Below are 7,752 nucleotides of genomic sequence, written 5' to 3'. Positions count from 1 at the left end.
TTTTTCACATCACTTACGTTTGCTCCTGTTGCACACTCAACAATAATGGAGCCATCTTTACCATTCCTAAAATTACTGATTTTGTGTATTTTTGGATCCAACTGTGTTTTCAAAAACTTACGAGTATCTTCGCAAGGTTGTTTGGACTCTTTCGGTTTAATCACAACGACCGGACGAGTCTTACGATTATCTGGTTTGTTACTTTTACTGTTACTGTTACTATTAGTTTTACTTTGACTAGCACGACTATGTCTTTTTACAACATCCGCAAAACTCGCATTTTCTTGAAAAACAACATCATCATCATGATCACTATTACTTATTACTAATTTACGTTTTTTGCGTCTGGTATTTTGGTCCGATTCTGACTGAATCGTCCTAGATGAACTGCAATGATCATTCTTTACAGCTAATTGGTTTTCCGCATCAATTTTAAAAATTGAACTTTTCATGTTATCCAATTTATCACAAATTAAATTTTCAAGACCATTTACATTAATTCTAATGTCTGCCATCCCGCTTTTAACCGCGATGTCCACCTGAGTAGCAATGTGATCTCACATGCCAGTGATCGAGTCAGAGAGTTGAAAAACCTTCTTGATCTCTTCCTCTATCCTTTTGACGCGCGGAATCAGATCATTCTGCTCGTCACATAAGCCTCGCCGCAGTCTTAGTGAGTGCCGCATAAGCGAAATGGAACGTTCCATTGCACGGACCTACACATGTAACTGGGAGCCCACTCATAGCAATAGACTGCTCGCATACATTACACACATCCATTTTACCAAATTAAACGCTACACTGTTAGCAGGGGAGGAGAACACAAAATAAAATTTTGATGTCACAGGAAGATTTATTTGCTCTCAATTTTGATATTTTAACCGTCATTCTTTACTTTGAAAGATGTGAAAAGATCGTCGACCTCTTCTATCCAGGTCGACAATTCCTTTTTATTCCCAGAAAATTCTGAGAGGAATTTGAATGGGTCTGGGAGACGAAATTCGTCCCCAGCCGTATGTTGGGCCTCAAGTAGGGCACGAAGCTCTACCGTTGCGACTTTGAGCTGCTAAATTCCCTCATTTTCTTGAGGTGCAGGATTTCTTGGCATTTTACTGTTCACTGTTCACTTAGTAGAAAAATAGGTTTGTGGATATTTACTGTAAGAACATGGGTTGCGCTCGTGGCGTACAGCAATGGGTCGTCCGGTGTTCAACTTGTTGCGTTCGGCTGCTGCTGCTGCTGTCACTGCTGTTGTTCCGGATACAGGAGCTATTTTACTGTCACACTCGCGTAATCCCACTTCTGACACCAGTTAAGATTTTCTCTTCGGGAAATCACTTATTAACCCTCCGTTACTCGCACTGTTGTACTTTGCACACCACCTACCCTCTTCTAAAGATCATTCTCTAGCTAATAAATCATCACACTAAAGCTTCATGTTAGCATTTCCAACCAACTCTGAAAATCGTTAACTTCGCGTATGAAGTAACATAAAAACACTTTGAATGAAAAAAAATACATGATCAAAAATTGACGAATTTTAGGAAAAATATGACTGATTGCCCATTACAAACAATTATGCAAAGTTTCATCAGTGCAATCGTACTCTCTTGCCGTGCGGATCTATTTGCTTTTTGCTGAAGGAAGTGTTACTACTACCTAAAGCTACAACAAATTTAAACAGCACTTTTCAGTGCTCAACCTGTAAAAATTTTCTACCTTGTTCAACTCCTCTTATTCCTCTTCGATCCTTGTTTGGACCCTACCAGAGGTAATCCTTCTTGGATATCGATTTGGAAAATTCCTCTTCGATCCTTCAGATTCTTATAGTAATCTGCTTGGAAGTCGATTTGGATAAAAATTTACTGACGCCATGGCGCCTAAACGCAAAAGAAAGGGGCAAACTCTTGATCCCGCTTCTGATGAAATTAATTTGAGTAATCAATTTGATTTGCTCACGGATGATGAGAATGATCCATTATCTAAGAAAAATTCTAGTAAACTTTCCCGGCTTAATGCCAAGAAGGAAAAGATTCCTCCTATTGGGATAACCACTTCCGATTTCCATGCTATTCGCATGGAACTTTTGAATTTCGTGAGAGTTAAGTTTTCACTACAAATTGGACGTCGGGGTGAATGCCGTGTATTGGCTGAAACCTTGGACGGATTTAAATGTCTTCTCAAGTATCTTACTTTCGACACCAAAACTGAACGTGTGTTCAAGGTTGTCATGAAAGGACTGCCCAGTGGTGAATCCCTGGATCAGATCAAAGATGAACTGGCAAAATTACTTGGAGTTGTGCCACTCCAAGTAATCAAAATGAAAATGAAATCCCGTCCTGGCGATTCGCGCAACGGGATTTCTAATGATTTTTATTTAGTTCACTTCAAGTCTAGTGAACTAAACAACCTTAAGGCCTTAGAAAAAGCTAGCCTTATGCTCCATGTCCGAGTGAAGTGGGAACACTTCAGGAAGACTGGAGGAAATTTCCTAAACCTCACTCAGTGCCGTATGTGCCAGGGATGGGGTCACGGAACTAAAAATTGCTACATCCCAGCTAAATGCATGAATTGTGGTGATTCCTCTCACGCAAAGGACGACCTACAAAGCGATCCTACAATCTCGTTCTAAGCGACAGGTAGGAAACGCTCCACGTTTCCGACCAGGTACAAATTCCTCTGCTGTTAACAACGGTCAGCGAGGAACAAATTCTACATTCGTACCCGTAGGTACAAATATCACCCCTGCTTCAAATATTTCATCTGTACCTACTCCCCTCGCTGCTAACAATGTTCAGCGAGTTAATTGAGCTACCTATGCTGCTATTGCAGCGGGTAGAAATCAAAATACTAACCAACGTTCTAACGGAAATTTTGACAATTTTGACTTAGAAAGCATTACTGCCCCTAAAATGGAATTTTTACAGAAATCATTAATTGACATGATTTCTGATATGCTGAAATCTAACTCCATGTTTGATGTTATTCAAACTGGAGTAAAATTTGCTAATAATATTGTCATGATTTTAAAATTCAGTAATGGATTTTAAAGCATTAAATATTGTAAATTGGAATGCTCGATCTCTTAAAGATAATGAAGACGAGCTATTTAACTTTTTGAGAGTTCATAACGTGCATATTGCCGTTATAACTGGAACGTTCCTTAAACCTGACCATAAGGTTAAGAAGGACTCAAATTATTTTATTTATAGAAATTATCGTCTTGATGGACCATGTGGTGGCGTTGCCATCATTGTTCATAGACGAATCAAATATAAAATTCTTTCTTCATTTGAAACCAAAGTTTTTGAAACTTTGGGAGTTTCTGTTGAAACAAAATTTGGACAACTTACGTTTATAGCTGCCTATTTGCCATTCCAATGCGTAGGCCAGCAAAAGAATTTTCTCAAGGGTGGCCTTCAGAAACTTACCCGTCATAGGTCTAAATTCTTTATTATTGGTGATTTTAATGCAAAACACCGCTCATGGAATAATGCTCAAAGCAATTCCAATGGTAATATTCTGTTTGATGATTGTTCTGCAGGTTATTACACTATTCAATATCCAAACAGCCCAACATGCTTTTCTTCTGCAAGAAATCCCTCCACTATTGATTTGGTCTTGAGTAACTTTTGAAATATCCCAAGAAATAATTTGTAATCCCAACAGCTCTACTTTCAATTACCATAGAGCTGATTGGGAGCAATTTCGAACATTTATGGAATATAACTTCGATCCAAACATTCCTTTGCAAACCAAAGATGAAATTAATTATGCTCTTGAATCTCTGACTACTTCTATAGTTGAAGCAAGAGCTGCCTCAATACCAAAAAAAATGCGAGGTTAAATTCGATTCAATTATAACAGACGACGATCTTCAGTTCTTGATCCGTCTTAAAAATGTCCATAGGAGACAATATCAAAGAACACGCGATCCTGCCATGAAAGTTATCTGGCGGGATTTACAAAAACAAATTAAAAAACGATTATCTGCCCTGAGGAACAAAACTTTTGAAAATAATGTTTCTTAATTAGACCCGAGTTCCAAACCCTTTTGGAAACTCACAAAACATTTTGAAAAAACCTCAAAAGCCAATTCCAGTGCTTAAGGAAGGTGGTAAAATTTTGATCACAAATTTTGAAAAAGCTCTGAAACTTGCTAAGCCATTCGAGAGTTCCCATAATTTCAGTTTGGGTCTTACTAGTCCTATTGAGAATCGGGTTGCTCGGGATTATCTGAATATTTTCTCTCGGGAAAATATTTTTGATCATTCCTGAGGGACTGATTTGGACGAAGTAAGGTCTATAACTAAAAAGTTTCAAAATATGAAAGCTCTAGGTGATGATGGAATTTTCCTAGAGTACCTTGTCTTTCTTGGTAAAATTATTTAACAGATTTGGTTGGAAATGCTAACATGAAGCTTTAGTGTGATGATTTATTAGCTAGAGAATGATCTTTAGAAGAGGGTAGGTGGATAGTTCCGTTAGAGTACGGCAGTATGAAAATTGAATAGAAGTTGAAAATGAGCGAAGGGCCATTAAAGCGACAGTTTTCAAGATGACGCACATTTTTGCCTAGCCCGTACGATGTACGCGGGGACTTGAAGTATGTCTCCAAGTCCACAGGCAAAAATGTGCGTCCCTCTTGTTGCTCAGGCATTTCCGCTACAGGAAGAAGTCTTCGTGTTATTTGCAGCAGACTGCAGAAAAGTTTAGATATTTTCTCTTCTTATTTACAAAAATGGAAGATTTCTCCCAACGCTTCCAAAACTCAACTTATAATATTTCCACATAAACCTAGAGCTTTGTTTTTGAAACCTAGTAGTAGTCACATAGTCACTATGAACGGAGTTCCAATTTCCTGGTCAAACCAAGTGAAATATCTTGGATTAATACTTGACCAAAAATTAACTTTTAAAGATCACATTGAGGGCATTCAAGCTAAATGTAACAAATATATTAAATGTTTGTATCCTCTTATAAACAGGAAATCCGAACGAATAAACTTCTAATATTTAAACAAGTTTTTAGCCGGCCATGCTTTACGCTGTGCCAATATGGTCTTGTTGTTGCACTACCAGGAAAAAAGCACTTCAAAGGATTCAGAACAAAGTTCTAAAGATGATTTTGAAGTTGCCTCCCTGGTACAGTACTACCGAGGTACATAGAATTTCGAATATTGAAACCTTAGAACAAATGTCCGACAAAATAATTAATAATTTCAGGCAACAATCGTTGCAATCCTCAATTGCAACGATTAATTCCCTTTATACTTAGATAAGATTTAGTTTTAGTTTTTAGTTTTAAGATATCAATTGTTATACTGACATGCAGGTTAAAAAACCTGTTTAAAATACTGAATTGCCAAGACATGAACAATGTAAAAACACTTAGATATATATCATAACAAATAAGGCTGGTAAGTTACTGCAGTAACTGGAGCACCTAGGTTAAAATGAAATGTAATTTATTTTGAATTGGAAACAAATAAAGAGTTAAAAAAAAATCCAAGTTTCATGCAAATCGGAGATGGTCGAGTTTTTTTTCCGATTTGTCGTGGATCTGCTCAATTGATATTGATTGCGCTTGGATGTTTAGCCCACTGACTCATTTTATCCGATTTTTCCAAACCTTACCTTCAAAGCTGATTATATTTACTAGGAACGCAAATAGATGCTAATAATCTAAAGCTATTCTCATGAAAAATAAATCAGGGATTCGAGTGCGATAGGTTATATTGTAGTAGGTTGACGTAATAGAGAAACATATGTATAAAGATAATGTAAGGAATTCATGTTTACACCGTATTTGTCGTTCGGTTTTCGAGAAACTGTAGCTTCAATTTTCTTTCCCAGAATGGATGAAAAAAAAAAACAAAATCAATATTCTAAACCTAACCTTCAAACCATTTATCTCCATCTTCGTCTCCATGCTTACGGCCAAGAATCCCTGAATCACTGCACAAAGCATAAACGACGAAAACGGGCGATGTTAAAAAGTTGAATTTTCCCTTCTTGTCCGCAGAAGAGTAAACCCTCAAGTACCCTCGAGTTCAACGAGTCCGCTTGACTGTGGAAAATGTTCATCGTATGGGAGGGAGATGTTACTGCCAAAATTATCAAACTCAAAGCCATCACATGCCAGAGAATCGATTTGACCCCGTTCGACACGAGATTGTCACGAGGATGTTCACCGACAAATGTGGGATCACCGAGGGGCCCGTTTTGGACCGTGTTCCGCCAGTTAACGGAATTTTCTTCCATATCTACTTTCTGATATAGCCATATCGGAGGGAAACAGTTGCAGGCTGGGGAAGAGCACTACTCCAACAGAAGGCAACATTCTTTGAGGAATGGTGTCGGGCGATGAGGGTCCTGAGTTCCTCTCCTCTGTTTTTTTTTTTTTTTTGATAAAAAGCTGATTTTTTACGATGATTAAATTATCATACAGATGAGCGGCCGCGTATCGTTCGAGAAGATCAGGGGAAGGATAAGAAAATTCGTAGAAGACGAATCGTGTGCAGTGGCAAAAAAGGCATCATCCATCGCACACAAAAAAAGTGAAACAAGTGGAAAAGCTACATGGCAAGAGAAAATAACACAATCACCGGAACGACACGAAATGGTTCTTGGCACGGTATGGCGCGGACATAAAGCCGACAGCGTGCGGTCGGTGCGGTTTGACGACGAGAACGTCTTGTGTGTATGAGACGGAAGAGGTAGCCCATCCCCACCGGAAGAGTAATGAAAGAACAACCAAGCAACCACCTCCTCCCCTCCTCCACGCTTGCAGGGCTTTTCCAATTTTTTGTACATTTGAAGGTGATGCTGCCTTCCGGGTTCCGGGAGGTGGTTTGTGTTTTCCGCCTCTCACCATCGGATATCTAACTATGTATATCTAGAGCACAGATTTAGAAATTTCCAACCAAATCTGGTTCTTTTCCAACTTTGTCGGATGGTTCGCAGCCAGCTGTGAGGGTGCGAAATCAGTTATTCCTCCGCAGAGAATACGCAACAACGGCACCAGCAGCAGCGCCTTTTTGCCTTAACCTAATCAGCAGCAGGGAAACCCGGTTACCTTCTTTCGTCGAGCTGCGTTTGATGATTTTCACTACAAGCTTGATTTGTGCATGGCCAGAAAAGGCACGTCCTTTTGCGTTCGTTCACACGGTGAGTAAGACTAGCACGTGCTTTCCGTCGTCCTTTGTGGCCTTTTCCGTTCGTATGCTGACAGTTGTTCCCCGTCCGGGCCTGGTGGTGACTAATGAACGTAAGTTTTCTTCCGCGTCATCATTCAGAGCAAAATGTAGATGGGGCGAGATCCTAGCACTAACTTAATGCAAGTCAATTTGGTTTGTTCATTACGGAACCAAAGTGTGTTGGCTAATCGGAATAATATAGTTTCAGTTGAGAAGCTAATTATCGCGTACTTTCTTGCTTTCTCGTCCTTTCGAGAAATGGGGCTATGATTTACTTTTATAGCAATATATCGTGGCTTGGGATAACTACAGCTTCTGTTACTTTATTGTTTCGATTGAGGAAAGGTTTATGAATACACAAGCAGTTACATCTACATGTCTACTTAGTATTCAACTCAAACAAACCACCTTCAATCAAGAAGTAACGAAATAATTAGGCAAATTAGAAATGAATGGAGGAACCAGAAACTTTTGAAAGATTTTACTTTTTTTTTTAATACTTTGACGCGAAACAGGTAATCAAAATTGATCAACGCGTTTCAATGTTTAGACCA

The sequence above is a fragment of the Ochlerotatus camptorhynchus genome, unplaced genomic scaffold (genome assembly GCF_037179485.1).
Source record: "Ochlerotatus camptorhynchus isolate MF236.1 unplaced genomic scaffold, CSIRO-AGI_Acam_v1.1 ptg000689l, whole genome shotgun sequence".
Lineage (NCBI taxonomy): Eukaryota > Metazoa > Arthropoda > Insecta > Diptera > Culicidae > Ochlerotatus > Ochlerotatus camptorhynchus.
This window is presented reverse-complemented; position numbering follows the sequence as displayed.